Source organism: Physeter macrocephalus, chromosome 11 (genome assembly GCF_002837175.3).
Source record: "Physeter macrocephalus isolate SW-GA chromosome 11, ASM283717v5, whole genome shotgun sequence".
Lineage (NCBI taxonomy): Eukaryota > Metazoa > Chordata > Mammalia > Artiodactyla > Physeteridae > Physeter > Physeter macrocephalus.
The window spans coordinates 91,428,834-91,450,060 of NC_041224.1; the positions used below are offsets into that span (position 1 = coordinate 91,428,834).

The 21,227-nt window shown below is 41.9% G+C and overlaps 1 long non-coding RNA gene and 1 other non-coding gene across 2 annotated transcripts in view; one reads left to right on the forward strand and one right to left on the reverse strand.

The window, feature by feature from the left end:
• Window positions 1-575: 575 nt before the first annotated feature.
• The window catches only part of LOC114487120 (uncharacterized), a 232,377-nt gene continuing 211,725 nt past the window's right edge, over window positions 576-21,227 (reverse strand). The window contains exons 3-4 of the long non-coding RNA XR_003681853.2: window positions 4,714-4,745; window positions 576-607 (exon numbers count right to left, since the gene is read on the reverse strand). This is a non-coding gene — a long non-coding RNA (uncharacterized lncRNA). The remainder of the gene's footprint in view (window positions 608-4,713; window positions 4,746-21,227) is intronic.
• TRNAG-GCC (transfer RNA glycine (anticodon GCC)) lies at window positions 16,418-16,499 on the forward strand. The gene is given in 2 exon segments: window positions 16,418-16,454; window positions 16,464-16,499. It is a non-coding gene; the product is annotated as a tRNA-Gly (tRNA).

The window sequence follows — 21,227 nt, forward strand, 5'->3', positions numbered from 1 at the left end:
GAAAAGCCACGGTGTGGAAAGGAATGCTGAGTGGTGACTAAGCAGGCCATTGATATTAGACAGCAAATTTTCCCCTCCCACGCCTGACTCAAGTTTATCTCCTACATCTCTTCATACATAAATAACCACCAAGAAAACACCAGTATCTTGACCTAGTAGTACATCATCCAATTCAGGCATATACAATCCCTCTTTGGGCCCTTTCTAAATCTTAGACACAGTGAGTGACATCATTCTCATTTCCTGTTCTCTAAATCCTATACCCAAGGCTCACACAGGCATACCATGGAGATATTGCCAGTTCAGATCGAGACCACTGCAATCAAGTAGAGACTGCAACAGAGTGAGTCACATGAATTTTTTGGTTTCTCAGTGATGTAAAAGTTGTGTTTATACTATACTGTAGTCTCTTAAGTGTGCAATAGTATTATGTCTAAAAAAACAATGTACATACCTTCATTTAAAAATACTTTATTGATAAAAATTTCTATCACCTGAGCCTTCAGCAAGCCATATCTTTTTGCTGGTGAGGGTCTTGCCTTGGTGTTGATGGCTGCTGACTGATCAGGGAGGTGGTTGCTGAAGGCTGCGGGGGCTGCAGCAATTTCTTGAAATAAGAATGAAATTTGTAGTATCAATTGATTCTTCTTTTCATGAACAATTTCTCTGTTGCATGCAATGCTGTCTCATAGCATTTTACCCACCACAGAACTTTTTCCAACATTGCAGTCAATCCTCTCAAACCCTGTCATTGCTTTATCAACTAAGTTTATGTAATATTCTAAATCCTTTGTTGTCATTTCAACACTTCACAGAATCTTCACTAGGGGTAGATTCCATCTCAAGAAACCACTTTATTTCTTCATCCATACGAAGCAAATCCTCATCTGTTGAAGTTTTATCATGAGATTGCAACAATTCATTTACAGCTTCAGGCTCCACTTCTAATGCTTGTTCTCTTGATATTTCCACCACATTTGTAGTTACTTCCTCCACTGAAGTCTTGAACCCCTCAAAGTCATCCATGTGGGTTGGAATCAATTTCTTCCAAACTCCTATTAATGTGCATATTTTGACCTCTTCCCATGAATCACGAATGTTCTTAATGGCATTTAGAATAGTGAATCCTTTCCAGGAGTTTTTCAATTTACTTTGCCCAGATTCATCAGAGGAATCACTATCTCTGGAAGTTATACCCATACAAAATGTATTTCTTAAAGAATAAGACTTGAAAGTCAGAATTACTCCTTGATCCATGGGCTGCAGAATGAATGTTGTGTTAGCAGGCATAAGAACAACATAAATCTCGTGGTACGTCTCCATTAGAGCTCTGGGTGACTGGATGCGTTGTCAATGAGCAGTAATATTTTGAAAGGAATCTTTTCTGCTGAGCAGCAGCCTCAACAGTGGGCCTAAAATATTCAGTAAACCATGTTGTAAACAAATGTGTTTTTACCTAGGCTTTGTTCCATTTACACGGCACAGGCAGAGCAGATTTAGCATAATTCTTAAGGGCTCTAGGATTTTCAGAATGGTAAAAGAGCACTGACTTCAACTAGTCACCAGCCACATATTAGCCCCTAACAAGAGAGTCAGCCTGTCTTTTGAAGCTTTGAAGCCAAGCGCTGACTTCTCCTCTCTAGCTATAAAAGTCCCAGATCGCATCTTCTTCCGATATAAGGATGTTTATCTACATTGAAAGTTGGTTGCTTAGTGTACCACCTTCATTAATGATCTTAACTAGATCTTCTGGATTAACTTGCTGCAGCTTTTACATCAGCACTTGCTGCTTCACCTTGTTTGAATGTTATGAAGATGGCCTCTTACCTTAAGCCTCATGAACCAACCTCTGCTAGCTTCAAACTGTTCTGCTGCAGCTTCTTCACCTCTCAGTCTTCATAGAATTGAAGAGAGTTAGGGCCTTGCTCTAGATTAGGCTTCGGCTTAAGGGAATGTTGTGGCCGGTTTGATCTTCTACCGAGACCATTAAAACTTTCTCCATATCAGCAATGAGGCTGTTTCACTTTCTTATCATTCACTGGAGTAGCACTTTTAATTTCCTTCAAGAACTTTTCCTTTGCATTAATAACCTGGCTAACTGTTTGGCATCAGAGGCCTCGCTTTTGGCCTAGCTCTGCTTTTGACACGCTTTCTTCACTAGGCTTAATCATTTCTAGCTTTTGATTTAAAGTGAAAGATGTGCAACTCTTCCTTTCACTTGAACACTTAGAGGCCATTGTAGGGTTATCAACTGGCCTAATTTCAACATTGTGTGTCTCAGGGAATAGGGAGGCTGGAGGAAAGGGAGCAAGACTGGGGTAAGCCAGTCAGTGGGGCAGTCAGAACACACACAACATTTATCGATTAAGTTTGCTCTCTTATATGGGTGCAGTTCTTGGTGCTCTAAAACAATTTCAATAATAACATCCAAGATCACTGATCACAGATCACTATAACAAATACAATAAGAACGAAAAAGTTTGAAATATTGTGATAATTACCAAAATGTGACACTGAGACACGACATAAGCAAATGCTGTTGGAAAAATGGCAGTGATAGACTTGCTGGACATAGGGTTGCCATAAATCTTCAATTTGTAAAAAACGCAATATCTGTGAAGTGCAGTAAAGCAAAGTACAATAAAATGAGGTATGCCTGTACTCTGGTCTGGACCATACAGACAGGTGAAGTCTTTAAGATGTGCATCATCTTCACGTGCCATTATGCCTCTGTAATTCTTACTGATACACCATATTGGCACTCACACTGACCCCACATAAACCAGTGCAAGAGCTTCCAGGGAGGTGCTACTCAAGCTGACTTCCTTCCATGGAATGCAAAGACAGGAAATGGTGCACTGTATCTTCAAGTGGAACAAGACAGAAGGTCTCTGAAGAAATAATGGGATGGACGGCCAATTTAGAATGAGACCCCAGACGGGTACAGTGGACCATTATGATGCTGTAATGCTTTGTTAACCTTTCCATAAAGATCTTATGTGGCCTAAAGCTCTGATGTTGAGAATCTACACTGATTTATGTGTTTAGAAATAAGAAATTTATTAGCAAACGGAAAAAAAAATTCTACCAATATTCAGTCTCTCCCGACTATACCCCTCTCTCAACATTGGTAGCTATTTTCATAAGCAACAGTTTTTCACAAATAAAAATTTTCAAAATCCTCAATCACAGCCATATCCCAGAGCCTGGCCTTAGTTAGAAAGCTTTGTGGCTCTGACTCAGTAGAGCTGGTTATCCTCTTTAATTGGATTGATGGCAACAATTGCAATTACCTTAGATGAGATTGCCTGTAATGTAATTATGCTTCCTTCATCAGTGTGAGCTGGACTTGTGGAATACATACAGCAGATGCCTCCAGTTACTGAGAGGTTAAGGAGTGCATCGTATTGCCTCACAAATCATGTTTGTTACTGTATAGGATTTTAAAAATTATGTATGAAACTGAAGGAATTATGCCTCTAAAGCAGCTTTTCTGATCCCAAAACATTCCTATATAGAGCTATACTATATTAGTGAGATGGCTACATTCCAGAGCTCTATTTTTTATTTAAATAAAAAAAATATTTTAAGGACTCAACAGAGAGTACCAATAGAAAATCTGTATTTTCTTGTCTGGTTACTGCTTATTGTTTATTAACAGTGATTACATATAAAAAACATTTTTTAAAAGCATTCAATACACAGTACAGTTTAACTTGATTTTTCACTATGATTTGAAAACTTACTGTTTCTGAAAGTAACATAATAAATAACGGAGACATATTTAAAATAGACTTTATGATAGAACCATAATTAATACCTAAGAAGCCAGCTGCTTTGCTACAATGATGCCTCTTTCTATTTTTCAATTAACACATGGAGAACTTAAAATGTTTCAATTGGAAGCCCATCCTCTAAACAGGACAAGTCTGCCAAACGTACTACAAACACATGTAGTAGTTTAGGAGAAATGGCACATACTGGAAATCCACCCCAATCTTATTAGCTTTAGCATTGCTCTCATTAAAAATAGAGCTGCTTATAAGTTTTTCCTTCCCAAGCATATGAAACATAGAACTTGGAAATGTGCCTTTTTGAAAAACTTATTCCTGTATTCATAAACCAGATGGTGCACATCAAATGCATACTGATTTTCTAATGAAATAAAAAAGGGTTCCTATTGCGTTCTTTAACAAGATGAATGCATCCTCAATTGCTAGTTTTGATAGACACTCCTGGAAAGTTGAACAACTTGGCGAATGCTGTCCTGCTGTACCGGGACAGGAAGGCCTCACCCAAGTAAAGAGCTGGGACCGTGCTCAGGGAAGCTCTGCTTTTTAATTCTTCCAAAGTAGGTTCTAGGAGCAGTGCAGGCTCTTCCACAGTCACTCACAAAGAAACATTCTGTCTTTGAACATCAGAGACAGAGATGAAGAATCTGCTGTCTCATAAAAGGGCTGACCAAGCAAGAAAGACTCTCTCTCTCTCTCTCTCTCTCTCTCTCTCTGTGGTTCACTGCTTAGTCAAGCCATCAAGCCATTTGATACATAGGATGCTTTCATTACTAACACCACCAATAAAAACCTAATTCTGGGCACCATTTGAATGTCACACTCATGACTTTGAGACGCCAAACAGTAAAAATGTATTCAAAGCCAATAAAATTATGCTGGATTTTCCCAACAAATTACAGAAAAATATAATGTTGTTTACCTTGGAGAAGGTTGGTTTGTATGGCCAAAAACCTGAAAAAAGAAAAAAGGATTAATTTCTTGTTACTTCTGACCTTGCCACCATGATACTGCATTAAACACAGCTGTGGTATGCTTATTACTTTAGTAAATCCACATGTCATTTTTCTCTTGCTGGAAGTAGTAGAATGGTTTAAGCCAAGCTGGATTTTAACCTGAATCCAGTTTCTCTATTTAATTCCACTATTAAGTCTGGAATATGTTCAGCTGAGGAAAAGCATTCATCAGCATACTTGAAGAAAACTGTGGCAGGCTACACATTGTAGTTTGAAACTTTTTTTAAACTTTTGACAACTTGAAGACCTCTGGTCTGCTATGTCTTATTTTATCTCACTCCACAGATGAGAAAACATTTTCTCTGTGCTGAGACATCCTATTTCATGAAATTCAACATCGTATCATTTTTCTTCATGAACTGCTCTAATTTAACGGTTACGCTGGAAGAGAACACACTACCAACAGGTTCAGCCATATAACACCCCAAACCTGGAAATAACAAGTTGGATGCTTCACAGCCTACACAATAAATCAGTTACTCCATCAATTCTACAAGCCTAAGAGTCTGAAAATGGAAGGAAGGTATTTTGAACAGCACTGTACAAAAGCTGTTGCTGAGTTAGGTGTTCAGTTAAGCTGAACAACACGTCTTTTTCTCAGTTTGCTTTGCAGAAACATTTATTTTACATTTTAAATATGTGTATCTTCCAACTTGGGCTAGAAAGACCTAATTAAAAATAACACCACTACCACCAAGTTACGTTAAGGTTAATCAATACTCCAGGATTTGAAAAATTTTCCCTAAATGTCACACAGTTCCCTGGGACCTGGGAGTTTTCCTCTCCTTAGGTATGAGACTGCTTCTCCTCTTGGTGTTGTACCATTAAAAAAAAAAAGTATTTAGCAAACAGGTACCAAATCAATCAAAAGGTTAGCATTCTTTTTATTTTAGTGCTCTTTCTTAATAGGCAAAAATTGATTGATTAGTTCACCTAGAACATTCTTAGCCTTAGGGCAGAAACAGCACTTTGTACACAGTAGTGGACTGGAATTCAACAAGAAAAGAAAAATCAACATTCAAGAATACAGTGAACTTCAAACATGGAAGAAAACAGAAAAAGCAAGGTCTGAAAGCATACTGAAATTCCTATATATTTAAAATCTTATGTATATGTTTTAAGTTGTACTGGATTGTCATGTGTGTACTGGTGCTTTATCTTCTTTGGAAATGTACTTACATGATGACATCTAAATTCATCTGTATAGTTTATACTATCACCTTAGTTTCCCTAAGTTTCCCTTAGTTTCCTTCAATTTTTTTTTGAGAAAAAAAAAAGGTACTTGCCCAATAAATCCACAACCTCTGCTGCTTCCCTCCACCCTCACCTCCATATTGACTTCAAAGCTACTTTCAGGAAGAGGCTTCTTCCAGTGGAAAATCTGTTGACCTTTCAGATAAGACAGGGGGTGAAACAGAGCAGCAGCTAATTCCTTGCCACTGGCTAGAATAAAGTAAGAACTCTCAGGACTTAGTCACATGAATCCCCTTTTACTCTGACCCTGTTCTACTATTTATTGTTTGGGCATCTGGAAGTATCATGTCCCTGGCACAATAAGTTATATTGTAGGGAAAGTGGTTTTTAAATTTAAGTGTGCATAAGCGTCCCTTAGCGGAGCTTATTAAAAATGCAGATTCCTGAGCTCTAACCCAGCTCTACTAAATCTGAATCTCTAAAGGCTTAGTGCCCAGGAATGTTTATTTTCAGTAACTTTCCAGGTGACTTTGATCAGATGGTCATTTGGAGAAACACAGACTTAGGAAGATAGGAAAAGTCATCTCAGTCTGTGCCAAGTGCCAAGCCTTGGGTGGGTAAGTCTATTATATTGATATCCCATCTAAGAATACATAATAAATGTTTAAGTTTGAAAAATAGTATACAATATATAAGTACAATGTGTTCTTTACTTGCAAACGTTTTTCCTTCTCCTTTATGATTTCCAAATAGATAGATAACTGACCTGCCTTAAGCATTATTTTCCTGTGGTAACCTATAAATCACTGAAAAAGGAGGAAGTTTCAGTAATATAGACTCTAATTAACATGGCCCTTATTTATTGTTTAACTCCAGTTAAGTCAGAGAATCCTTGAAATTTATAGCTGGAAGGATTTCAGAAGAAAAATCAGTCCAATCCTTTTATTTTTCTAGGTAAAGAAACTTTCATGCAGAGATTATCTTTAGGATTATTTTATAAATGGGGGTGATCTGAAAGATTAATGGAAAATTTTAGCTATGATCTTGAATAATCGCCAGGTATCTGCTTAATTTTTACCCCTTCTCAGTGCAGATGGAAATATCCACAAAAAGAACTATGTAAGTAAATACAATTAATCATAATCAATCATGTACTGTCTTGGATTTGCCTAGAACCAAAATACTGAAATGGACACATGGCATCCTGCTGGTTCTAATTTTCCAACAATTCATTAAACATTTCATGCTTTGCTTGTGACAGCATAAACCTTTCAACTTCCTATTATAATTAATGTTATGAAAGGTATCAAAGTGCCCAAATACATGCCATGAAGTCCTTGAGGGTGGGATGGCCATTTCCAATACACACAGGGTTTGCATAAATTATAATAAACATATTATCATTTTCTTTGTATCAGTCTCAGGACTTCACTTTCTTCACCTGTAAATGTTGGACTTGGACTAGATGATATCTAAGAATCTAACAGTATGATACAATCAAGCTAAAACAAAAGGTCTGATATAAAGATGCCAACTTTTAATTTAAAACATACAAAAATATTGTAGATCATCTCTCCCACCACCATCATTTCACTGAACAGGAAAATTTTAACCCCAAAAGCATAGGAAGCACATAGTTTCAAAATAAAGATAACTTTTAATTTGAAAAAAACATTAACTTTGTAAAGTGCTACAGTGTCCTTACGTTTTCCATATTGCTATAGATTCACAATAACTCTGTCACAGACCCAGTACCAATCAGTGATCTACTCTTTGGGAGCTACTGCTGTAAAGTTCTTCTACAAAGAACTCAGAGGCAGCATTTCCCTACCTTTATCTGACACAACACTCATCCCCTGAGATGCTTCTAAATAAAGGGTTTCCTGGTTTTAGAACCAAAGGGCGAGGCGGTGGTGGGTGCTTCACAGCACAATCCCCTTTTAGAGATTCTTGGAGAATAATATATACAGAGGTTCTCTTGAAATAAATAAAATGTTAACTTTATTTCATCTATTATTTTTAAAATATTATTTACCCCAGGAAACATTTTTTGCACATCTTACCTATTCACATTCTGCAAAACTAGTATTCTGCATAGCATACTGTCAGAGAGCAGTCTGTAAGTTTCCCTAATCAGCTCCACATCCTGACCTGCCAATTATAGTTAACAGGCCCACCCTTCCCCCACTCCCCAATGGTAACTTTAGGGGAAGCTCTGACATACACTCAAGAAATATTAGTTAAGTGGACTGGAAGTGAGCTCAAGACTTGCAGGTCAGTTCAGAATAAAGCCCTGGGGAGAGGAAGGCTTGATCTTCATGAGGGAGATGGTGTCCTCCCATGCCCGTCAGAGAAACTCATGTCTCCTAGGCCCTCTCTCTTCCGGGTCACTTCGGCAAGTTCGGCTATGTGAAAGGACACCAAAATAATGATGGCATAAACAAGATAACTTTGATTTGTCTCTCATATACATAATGACTAACATAATACATAATAGTCCTGAGCAGTGGTTCTCAAAGTGCACCTCTAGGGGAGCAGTATCAGCATCACCTGGGACCTTGTTAGGGATGCAAATTCTTTTTTGTTGTTGTTGGTTTTTAAAAATGTTTTAAATTAATTTTTATTGGAGTATAGATTTACAATGTTGCATTAGTTTCTGCTGAACAGCAAAGAGGGTCAGTTATACATATACATATCTCTTTTAGATTCTTTTCCCATATAGGTCATTACAGAGTATTGAGTAGAGCTCCCTGTGCTCTACAGTAGGTCCTTATTGGTTGTCTACTTTATATATAGTAGTGTGTATATGTCAATCCAACCTCCCAGTTTTTCCCTCCCATCCCCTTTCCCCCCGGTAACCATGTTTGTTTTCTACATCTATTGACTCTATTTCTGTTTTGTAAATAAGTTCATTTGTACCATTTTTTAGATTCCACATATAAGCGATATCATATATTTGTCTTTCTCTAACTTACTTCACACAGTATGACAATCTCTAGATCCATCCATGTCACTGCAAATGGCATTATTTCGTTCTTTTTTTTTTTTTTTAAAGAAATGCAAATTCTTGAGAATATCCTCACATCTACTGAGTCAGAGGCTCACCCAACCCTCCAGGTGCTGTTAGAACTTCCAGTTTCTAAACTTTCAGAAACGCTGCTCAGAGGTGGCTGGTCCAAGGCTGGAATGGGGACTCTGCTCCGAAGGGTCTTTTAGGAACCCAGGCTCCTTCTCTCTTGATGCTTCACTCACTACACCTTAGGATGTTTCTCTTACACTCGTGATCCCAAATGACTTGCTACCACATGTATTCAGTCACAACTCCTGTGCTCTGTTCCTCAGGAAACGTTTTCTAAACCAGGTTCCTGCTCTGAGTTCTTCAGCCATTGGCCTTGTTCAGGCCCTCATCAACTCCACGTGGACGGCTGTAACCGTCTTCTAACGAACTCTGTCATGCCCACTGATTCTCTTCAACTTAGTCCATCCCACCTAACTAGCAGAGCTATCTTTTTAAAAATGTGATTTGTTGTCTCTTTCTTACTAGACCATCATCTGATTCCCCTGCAAAGCCAAAATGAAGGTCACAGAGTCTGTCAATTTCTTGCACCTATCTTTCTTCTTAATTATCCCTCACCCCCTCACCTAGACATCTTCGGGATCCCAGCTGCAGTAAACACCATTTCCAGAATTTACCACACCACTTCCACCCACATGTTTTTACGCATGCTGTTCCCCTTGCTTGAAATGTCTGTGTTCACCCTCTACACACACACACTCACACTCACACACATGCCCTCAGACACAATCTTCTTTTTCACCTGATGAACACCTGTTCATCTTTCAAAATCTGATCTACACACCACTTCTGCGGGGCCTTTCTCCACTTCCCCATGCTTGGTTACTTGCTCCCTTCTGCTCCCATTGTAGCTATTCCTACTTATTCTAGAATACTCATCACATTGTATTTTAATTTTCTGTGTACAAATCTGCCTCCCAGATTAGATGGGGAGTTTCTTGGAAGCAGGCACTGCTACTTATTCAATAAACATTAAATACCCACTTTGTGCCCAGAAGTTCATATCCTGAGGCCTAGGGCCTAGCACAGTGTCCATGTTCGATTGGTACCCAATAGTGGCTAATTTAAAGCATGAATGCATTAATGTTTTCTGTGAATTCTCTCAAGGATGTTATGATTGTAACATACCTGTGGGTGTCCCTGAGAAACACACATGGAAGCATCTTAGTTGTTAGTAATATATTGAATCTGCTAAATTCAGAAATGGGATAGTGTTTTCAGAATAAGTATTGGCCTTTAAAGAGCAAAAGAAGATAGAGGAGGGAAATGAGAAAAAACCCTGAGATCAGGGCAAAAGATGTGAAATTTCTACACTCAAAGCAAGGAATGTGTTTGTATGTGGGGAAATTGGGCAGAACAAGTCCTGTAACAGTGATTGCAGCTCTACAGAGAAACAAATATTATCCTTCCAAGTTTGTAAGACTTAATGGCACCTGTCCCTCTTGCTGAGCTTGAGATGGTGAATTATGTTGTCTGTACACTGACAAATTTAGATTCCCACAGGCATAGTTTACTATGATGCCACTTCGCCCTGAAATCTTTCCTTTCAATTTTTAAAAGAAGGGAGAATGTCCTGATGTGTGAAGCTTTTCCTCTGACTATTTAAAAAATAAAATCTTTCCAGGCAATTGCCTAAACCCAAGAGCTTAAATTAAAATGCTCATTTTGAGAATTTCTCATGTAATTCCCTGTTTGGATTAAAGGCAGAGATCTTTTCTTGCCTAACGATGGGACAAAGAGTAATGAATGCTTCTGAAATTCCAAACCAAGTTAGAATCAAGGACATTCAGCAGAGACAAGTGGTATTGTTATGGCTCTCAGGAAGAGGCAGAAGGGCAAGCCAATCTTTTTATGGTCTGTCCTGTGCCAAGACCTAGCTTTGTTTATTCGATCAGTGAATCCATTCTGGAAGTTTATGCTCATTATGGTACTTTGTCACTAATAAGATAAGGGAAACAATGTGATTGCCAAGATTGTTACTTTTCAGAATGAATCAAGTGAAATATATGCAGTTATGATGAATAATTGTTGGATGTAAAATATTATGGACTATAGTTACAATTTGTCAATGATGGAGCCACTATACAATGCAAATAAAAAATTCCACAATCTTTTCATAATTTTTATGAAGAGCCCTATTCTAGATGCAAATTTTTATTTATGTAGTTTTCATAGGTTGTAATTTGACATAGTCTCTGTCTCCTAAGCAAGAGGTTTGTTGTAAACACTCTATTTAGCTTGCAATTACCATACAGTTAAATGACTAATCACAGAAACTCACTCCATGGTCACTGACAAAAATGGTCACACTTACAGCTGAAATTAACACAGAGAAAAATGCATCTGCCTCTCACCCACACCCAGGAAGTCAATCACAGAAAAATGCCCCAAACGTGACCACAATTTTGTGATGAGATACAGTTAATCTGTGCTGTCTGAGCCAGAAAATTTCATATCGTAGGTCTTGATTTCCCACTCCAAGTACAGCTGAGTAAAATGAAGAAGATGGGGAGAATTCATCCACAGCAACAGGGTAAGACATTCTCTAAGTATGTCTGGATGAGATGCTTGAACTCTATTTCAAAACATTTTTCTTCCCCACTAACCCTTCTCTTATGGCCTACCAAATAAAAAGATACTGATTTTTAATGAAACGTACTTATGAAACAATGACCATATCTTTCTAGCTCCCATTACCTTGATTTCAGAAATAATATCGAGTTCATGTTAGAGACTTCTGTTAGGGATGGAGAACTCAGAAAATGTCACCAAGAATGCCATGACAGCAGGAAACAACTGCCCCCCCACTGGATTTCACTCCTACCCCTTCAGAGTTTATCTGAAAAGGTGTTGGGGTCTTTTGGAGTGTGTTGATCGTATGCAGCTCTCTTTCCTGTTCTCCACTGTGGCTCTTTCAAAATGTCACTCTCCCTAAGTTCTCTCTCCTATCATATTTCTTATCAGTGTCAGCAGATAATCTTGCTTCTCCAGACTGAGACACACAAGAAGCCAATACATGGGAACTCTCCCAACATGCTGAAACTTCTATACCGACCTCCTCATCCCTTTCTTCACCTACGCATTTGCTGTGTCTTCACCCATCCTCACCTGCTTCTCTCCTGATACAATGAAAGAGGTGTTTCTCCCACGGTCTAAAGCTGAACCCTTTAACTAAATCTTGAATCCTATCCTCTCATAGCTCTTCTCTCCTGTATTTTCAACTTTTAGAATAGCTTTCCCATCGATATCTCAAATCACAAAGCAAATGAAAACTTTCCATAAACCTTTCTACTCCTTAGAAATCAAACGTCCTTAAAGAATTGCTTCCAACTCGTGTGCTGTGTTGGTCAGTTCACAAAAATGACCCTACAACGAACCATTCCTCCTGGTCTTCAGGTCCTTGCTTCGTTCCCTCTCTCTGAAGCTCGGCTGGACTTGTGACTCACTTTTTTGGGCAAAGGGTGCAGCAAAGGGACACTGTGTAACTTCTGAGGTTAGGTCAGAAGAAGTCTTGCCCTTTCTACCCGGGTCTCCTGGAACACTCGCTTGCAGGGAAGCTAGTAGCCACGTAAAAAGTCCAACTAGCCTGAGATTGCTGTGCTGGTAGGAAACCCAAACTGGCTATGTGGAGAGGTGGCGTGGAGAGAGAGAACAATGCCCGTCCAGCCCCCAGAAGTTCCCATCAAACCAGGTGAGTACCTGCCATGTGGGTGAGGAGCCCTCTTGGACATTCAGCCCAAGAGAACCTTCAGTTGGTTCCGGCCCCAGTCAAGATGTGACTTCAACCACATGAGAGATACTGTATTAGTTTCTGAGGGCTGCTGTAACAAAGTACCACAAACTGAGTAGCTTAAAACACCAGCAGTTTACTGTCATAGTTCTGGAGGCTGGAAGTCTGAAATGAAGGTGTTAGCAGGGCCATGCTCCCTCTGAGACTCTGGGAAGAATCCTTGTTTGCCTTGTCCTAGCTTCTGGTGGGGGCCGCATGGGCACTGATCAATCCTTGTCACTCCTTGAATTGCAGCTGTATCACTCCAGCCCCTGCCTCTGTCATCACGTGGTATTCTCCCTGTGTGTTTTCTAAGGACACCAGTCATTTTGAATGAGCAGCCCACTTTACCCCAGGATGACCTCATCTTAACTAATTATATCTATAAAGTTCCTATTTCTAAGTAAGGTCACATTCTAGGTACTGGGGGTTAGGACTTCAACGTATGTTTTGTTTTTTAGTGTTTTTTGGCGGTACAGGGGCCTCTCACTGTTGTGGCCTCTCCCGTTGCGGAGCACAGGCTCGGGACGCGCCGGCTCAGCGGCCATGGCTCACGGGCCCAGCCGCTCCGCGGCATGTGGGATCTTCCCAGACTGGGGCACGAACCCGCGTCCCCTACATCGGCAGGCAGACTCTCAACCACTGCGCCACCAGGGAAGCCCCTCAATGTATGTTTTTGAGGGACACAATTCAGCTCATAACAGACCCCAGTCTAGAACCACTCAGCTGAACACAGTCAACCTGCAAAATGTGAGCGAGAATAGTAACACCCTTAAAAAATGCAGGATCTGCAAAGTGCAATAAAACAAGGTATACCTGTACATCTATCTCCCTTCCTCAGTGAAGTCTGTCAAAATGACCAAAGAAATTTGTATGCAAGAATAAATTCATCAAACCCCCAAAAAACAAAGGGTGACCTCAGCAGACCAGAAACTTGAAGCATTTCTTAAAGATGCAAAGCAGGTGGAATTAGATTGAAAGAGGAAGCAAAAACACCAGCAGAGAACCCAGGAGGAGGCTGAGGAGAGAACCACTGAAACAGTGACACCTGCTGCCTCTACAGAGCCCAGGGAAGAGTCCAGGCTCTGAGTCGGTAGTATCAGGAGACTCTGAGAGGGCCAGAGCCAGTCTCTCCTCCCTGCAGCACCCTCTTCACGCAGAACAGCCGGGCAAGGTATGCTCCCTCACCTACGGGTGTTACAGAAATAAAGTGGGGCCCTTGCACGGGGGCTCCTACCTTGGGTATTGGGGCCAGAGGGGCAAAGGGTAAAGCCTTGATAAAGGCAAGGCTCCGGAGATAGAAGGAAACAAAGCAGGGAGGGACACCCAGCTCAGCGTGGGGGCAGGAGCCATGAAACTGCCTCCCACCCATCTGCCCGCTTCTGCTGCACAACCCAGGTGGGTGCGGGGTCCTCGTGTGTCTGGCCACCCTCACACCCTGCAGGAAGCCTGCCCACAGGGACCCTCATATGACTATCCAGCCTATCCACTCACGAGGTCATTTCACCACTGACAGTGCAGAGCTGTTCTGAACAAGAGACACCTCTAATTCAGCATTTCTCAACATTGGCATTACTGACATTTGGGGCCAGGCAGATCTTTGCTATGGGAGTCTGTCCTGTGCACTGGAGGATGTAGGATAAGCAACACCCTGTCCTCTACCCACAAGATGCTATAAGTACGGCCCCCTGCCCAGGGTTGTGACAGCCAAAACAATGTCTCCAGACATTGCCAAATCACCCCCTATTGAGAACCATCATTTTGTTTTTTAACATCTTTATTGGAATATACTTGCTTTACCATGGTGTGTTAGTTTCTGCTGTAAAACAAAGTGAATCAGCTATACATACACATATATCCCCATATCTCCTTCCTCTTGCGTCTCCCTCCCACCCTCCTTATCCCACCCCTCTAGGTGGTCACAGAGCACTGAGCTAATCTCCCTGTGCTATGCGGCTGCTTCCCACTAGCTATCGATTTAACTCACCGCTAACAAGTCCCTTCTTCTGCTCTTTGCTTGCTATTAGGAGGCCATAAGTCTCTGCTGTCTGGGAAATACTGGTCGTGTCTAATTGTACCGGCCTGCTTAGCCCCTACCCCACTCTCTAAATTCCTCCAGGGACCCGACTCTCCTTCCCAGGCAGAGCTACCCCGGAGGTGCAGGCTCTCAGACAGCATCCAGATGTGGGTCTTCACACCACGCTGGCAGATGCCGGCAGGGGAGCCTCTCTGCCGTCTCTAATGTGTGATCTGTGACTGCAGAAACGTGCAGTTCCTGTGCTAACTCAAAACTGCTCGCCAGAGATGACGGTTTGTACCAAGCCAGAGGAGAGCGGCTCACAAGAGAGGAAAAGCAAGGGTGGAGCGGGCGGTGGAGAGGCAGATCCCAAGGATTCGACTCCCCTGAAGTTAGTGGAGGAGCAAACTATTCCGTGAAGGACTGGGGTAGAAAAGAGAACAGGCAGAAATTCTGCCCCCTCGACAGCTGGCTCTGCTGGGGTTTCATTGGAGTTCATTGCTCCTCTCGGAAAAGGAGATGTCCCCAGGAAAGAAAAGCCTCGCCTGATTCTGGGAGGAAGACTCATCTCCTCAGATGCCCTGGAGATGAAAGGTCGGGTGGAAGGAAACCTTGGAGAGTGAAAGGAGACACTTGATTGGGGTTACGGCTGGGGTCCTTTGGGGGATCCTTCCAGCAGGCTGACCCCCACCCAAAGGACTGGGAGTGTGTGTCAGGAGAGGGGAGGAAGTGGGGGAGAAGGGGCCTCTTTAGCCCCGTCTTTCCACAGGCGGTGGGAGAATGTCTTCATCAGCCAGGCAGCCAGTTATCCTTCTTCAGGGCTTTCCTACGGAAGTAGATGCACATGTGCAACTTCCCAACCACTGATTTCAGAGGGAACACATCTGCCTGAGTAAATCAACCTTGCCAAGTCAGCTCTCATTGAGCTACTAACAGCAAGCTCACTCCAGTGGCAATGGAGAAGGGTGGGGAGCTCCAGGCATTCTATAATTCACCAAGATGCCAAAATGCCACCTCATTTAAAAAAAGAAGTTGTTATCATTCCAGAGCAGTGGGCAGCAAACTCTGAGCCCACCAACTATTGTTGTAAACAAAGTGTTATCAGAACACAGCCTCACTCACATTGTCTGTGACTGCTTACAGTGACAGAATAGAGTAGCTGTGACAGAGACCATATGACCTGCAAAGTCTAAAATATTTACTACCTTGCATTTTGCATAAAAAGTTTGCCAACCCAGCTCCAGAGCACTGAAGGCAGAATTTTTTTTTTTTATATGCCATTCAGTAGCCTGCTTTTCTTCTCTGTGCTTAAACAAAGTGTGAGGCTCACAACATAAGACTGACATTTTTTGCAGAAGATATATTTAGATCTCTTCATTTTCCAACAAATGGTGCTTTTCAGAGAGGTCTGGAATGCTGCCAGCAGGGTCTAGTGTGGACCCTCAAGTCTGCAAGGGTGTGAGGTGGAGAGAGGAAAGACAAGACCAGAAATGTTTGGATGGAAGGACTGAAGACCAGGTGATGAGTCTACTTGAAAAACCCAGGATGGGGAATTCCCTGGTGGTCCAGTGGTTGGGACTCTGCGCTGCCACTGCAGTGGACACAGGGGGCCCAGGTTCAATCCCTGGTCGGGGAACTAAGATCCCACAAGCCGAGTGGTGAGGCAATAAACAAAACAAAACAAAAAATAACCCAGGACGGAGCCAGGTGAGCAGTGGGGTGAGGCAGGGCAGACAGAGTCCTGTATCCACGGCCCTTCCCCACTCCCAGCCATCCCGCCTTCTCGTCTCTGCTCCGCCACCTGTAGTAAGGGGTTTCCTCCCATGGTCGCCCATCCAGAAGTGCCAAAGCCCCTTCTCCCTGTGCTGCCCCTGTATTGTCATCACCTTCTGCTCTTCCTAACCCTCAAACCCAGATCCCCCAGAGATTTCCATCTCCAGCCCACCCCTCCTGCAGCTTTTCCAACCCACTGGAAGCAGCACCCTGGGGAGAAGAGAGTAAACACACACACGGGCAGTGCTTGTAAAAACCCTGTCAAATATCATTTTGAGAATCTTTATCTTCTCTTAAATACAGTCCTAGCACAAAACAAGTAGCAGAACAGAGTTTTCTTTACAAAATGATGGCTACAGAGTTGGGGGCGCTTGTGAATGCATCTGTTCTGTAGGATTTTTCATTGAAGAAAATTCATTTAATTTGGCAAAGGACTGTTACTATGAGCCAGCTGCTGGGGCATACAGGAAGTTTTGCTCACAGAACTCCAACTTAAGATGGTGTTGGTTTAAAAGTGGTTTTATCTTCCCAAAGTAAAAACTTGTTTATACAATGACTGGACATAGAACATTTGGATAATGCAACCCCCTTGTATTTATTGCATTTGTGTAATACTTCACAACGAATAAAAGCTCTTTCACAGAGATGGCTATATTTGGTTTTCCCGGCCAATCTGGGAGGTAGGTAAAATGCTATTCCTTTGGAAAAATAAGTAAATTAGGCTCCTTCAGGTTAACTGCCTTGTTAACATTGGCTGCACTGGGTTAGTACACTAACCAAGACTTTGATTTCTATGTTCTTGGAATTTTCCCTAGCATTCTTATCGTATTTTCTAAATTAGAGTGCTAGTTTTATCTCATAATGAACCCCTATCATTTCTTGCAAGAGGCATCTGAATTCTTATGCTCACTAAGCATTGTCTATATACTAAATAAAGGATATATCGCAAATACATCCAAAGAAGCCATGATGAAAAGAATATAATTAACTCATTTACAAGGTGCCTTGTGTTATTTTTATAACCAACAAATATTAAGAGTAAGGTCCTTTTAAAAAGCCTGAGAAATGTAAAATAATAAGCTAACTAAGAAGGCATTACAAGATTTGGGGAACCATAGGAGCTTTGGGTAGGAATATAATCCTGAACAAAGGGTCCCCTCTTGGCCCCATCTTTCCTTCAAAAGTCAATCAATCATAATAACTCCACATAGGGCTTCCCTGGTGGCGCCGTGTTTGAGAATCTGCCTGCCAATGCAGGGGACACAGGTTCGAGCCCTGGTCTGGGAAGATCCCACATGCCGCGGAGCAACTAGGCCTGTGAGCCACAACTACTGAGCCTGCGCTTCTGGAGCTTGTGCTCCGCAACAAGTGAGGCTGCGACAGTGAGAGGCCCGCGCACCGCGATGAAGTGTGGCCCCCGCTCTCCGCAAGTAGAGAAAGCCCTCACACAGAAACGAAGACCCAACACAGCCAAAAATAAATAAATTAATTAACAAAAACAAAAAACAAACAAACAAAAAACCTCCACATAGAGAGGTTGTGTGCCTGGTGGTTAGGGCTGCAGGCTGGAGCCAGTTAGATCCTGAGCAAGTTTCTAAACTTTTCTCAACTTAAGCTTCTGCAAGTATAAAACAGTACTTACTTTACTTGGTTGCTGTAGGGATTGAATAGGATAATTCATTTTTATAAACTACTTGGAACAGTGCATAGCACATGGCAATTGATGGATAAATTTTTGTTACTGTTATCAGTAGGATTATTGATATAAACAATATATTTTTGGTCTCTCCCCTACCTCAGTCAGAAGTCTCTCAATTTCTGTGAAAAGATGCTGCATGGTTGAGGTGTTGGATGCTTGCAGAAACCTGTTATAGGAGAGATGGTCTGTCTTTCTCTGATTTCTTGCTACACAATGTTCTTGCCTCTATTAAGCTAGCAAAAAGCCCCGGGCAATATTACCTTTTCAAGATGAGGACAGGCTCCCACATTGGGGCTGTCAGAGAGAATTTGGGGTGTGTGAGCCATTTAAATGAATCAGACCTGACAAATCTGATTTACAGATTAAAACAATGTTGTGATATTTACCAAAAGTATATATAGCAAGTTAAGACACCTCCGACAGGCAGCATTGATTGCCCATTTTAATCAGCTGGTATAATTTAGCTACCACCAGAAGCAAAATGCTTAGGAAAGTTAAATCTGATCATAAATAATTCCCATTTTGATGCATTTAAAAATCAAGTAAGACCTTCGTTCAGGGTTTGCTACAAGGTGACACATCTACTACATTATGCGAGGTCACATCAGGTTTCATCTGGGTGTTAGGAGAAGATCTGATTTGACGTAAACAGATGCCAAACAAAGCGTTTAAAGCAATTTTACCAGATGCTGGTATATTAAGATAGACAGAGAAATGACAGAAACCCACTGCCTGCATATATTCACTAAATCTCTGGTGCTTGTGGGACTTTATCAATATTACTTAATCAATATCCCCACCAATTCTGAGCAGAATCAAGGATCACAGCCTTGAAAGAGATCTCAAGGAGTTACTCTGTCTAGAAACACTGGAGCAAGGTTATTGCTTAGGAGAAGCATGGTATGGCTTCAAAACTTATTTGTTGAATGAACAGAAAAAATTATCTTCACCTCCCATCCCCAGAAGGCTGCTTTGTTCTGGAGGTATGAGAGGGACTGAAAAGTACGGAGCAGCCTCAGGGGTTTAAAGCCCTATCCCCTTACTTATTTATTATTTATACCCTGCCTTTTTCTAAAAAAGACTTGAGGCAGCTTACAACAAAAGACACAAACAGGGACTTCCTGGTGGCACAGTGGTTAAGAATCCACCTGCCAGTGCAGGGGACACGGGTTTGAGCCCTGGTCCAGGAAGATCACACATGCCACGGAGCAACTAAGTCCGTGTGCCACAACTACTGAGCCTGCGCTCTAGAGTCCGCGAGCCACAACTACTGAGCCCACATGCCTAGAGTCCTGCTCTGCAACAAGAGAATCCACCAGAATTAGAAGCCCGCACACCGCAACGAAGAGTAGGCCCCGCTCGCTGCAACTTGAGAAAGCCTGTGCACAGCAACAAAGACCCAATGCAGCCAAAAATAAATAAATAAATAAACAAACAAACAAATAAATAAACAAACTAATTTTAAAAAAAGACACAAACAATAAAGAGCCTTATCCTCAGTCATCCCTTGCAGGGTTTCATTATCACTTTCATGATCATCAAAAATGAGTATGAAGTGGCTATTTGCATGGGATGCTATGTCGGGGCTGAATAAATCAGGCAGAGCCAGCTCTGACCTCTGTAAATTTCCATCCCTTCAGTTTGCATTTATTCATTCTTTTGACAAATATTTATTCATCACATCCCACATGCAAATGCTGTTAGGTGGTGTGGGGAGTGGTAAAATGAGTAACGTGTGGACACTGCCCTGCCTGCAAGAGGTTTATAGACAAGGGTAGGGGGTCTAGGACAAGTGTATGTAATACTAATGTGTGTGGGTGCAGATAAGACACAAACCTAAATTCCTCCAAGCCGGCAGAAAGGATCAGTGCTATGGGTGAGTTGCAGAGAATCACAGTGGAAGAATGTCAAGGGGGAGTGCATCTGCTTATTGTGTGTCCTAAAGAAAAACGGAGCTGAAGCAGATCAGGCTGCAGGCAAAGTTGTGAAGGAGAACTCAGCCTTCCTGGGCACCTCTTTGCCCTCCAGGCACTTTCTGCCTCCTCTTCCCCCTCCTCCCCTTCTCATCTGGACATCCTAAGCCCTCATGCTGTCACAGCTGCCTAGTTTCACCTTTCCCAGAAGACTGGCGTGCCACTTGCTGACGTGTCCTGGGACAAATGCCTGTTTGGACATGCTCTCTGCTGGCTATCATCAACAACAGGGATATGGGGCGCTTATCTACAACAAGGTAGAAATAACTAGCAATTATTTGTCACCATGCCATGCCTAGGAGTATCTGATTTTAAAGGAGGACCAGGCCTGGGCACAAAGGAAGCAATCTTGACAAAATCCATGATTGTTGGAGGCCTATGGTCGGTGTGAGAGCTTCCTGGGCACCCTCAAATCCAGGACCCAAATAACTTCTAGCCCTAGGTACCTAGAAGGCAAGGAGTCCCCAGAGGGAACATCCTGAAAGGGTCTCAAGAGAAGAGCTGCTCTCCAGCCAGACTGTGATAAGGAGGAGAAAGAACCTCTTCCAGCTACAGTCCTTCATTCGTTGGAGCAGTAGTTCTTAAAGTTTAGTTTATAGAAGAATCTCAGGGGAAGCTTGAAAAAGTACAGATTCCAAGGCTTCATTCCTGGAAACTCTGTCTTCCTGAAGGAAGTCTGGAGGGGGTCTTGGAGTTCACATTTTAACAAGTATCAAGGCAGCCTCTGAGGAGGTGGTCTTAGGCTCACCCTTGAGATATATTGCCAAAGGGACTCACATTCTAGCAGAAGGTCCAGAAGAGCAGGACAGATGTCTGCTCTTCACAGGTGAACTTCTAGCACCTAGAACAGTGCATAGCTCAGATTAAGCACTCAGTAAATATGTTGATTTAATTAATGCCTGGGGACTTGCCCTGCCTC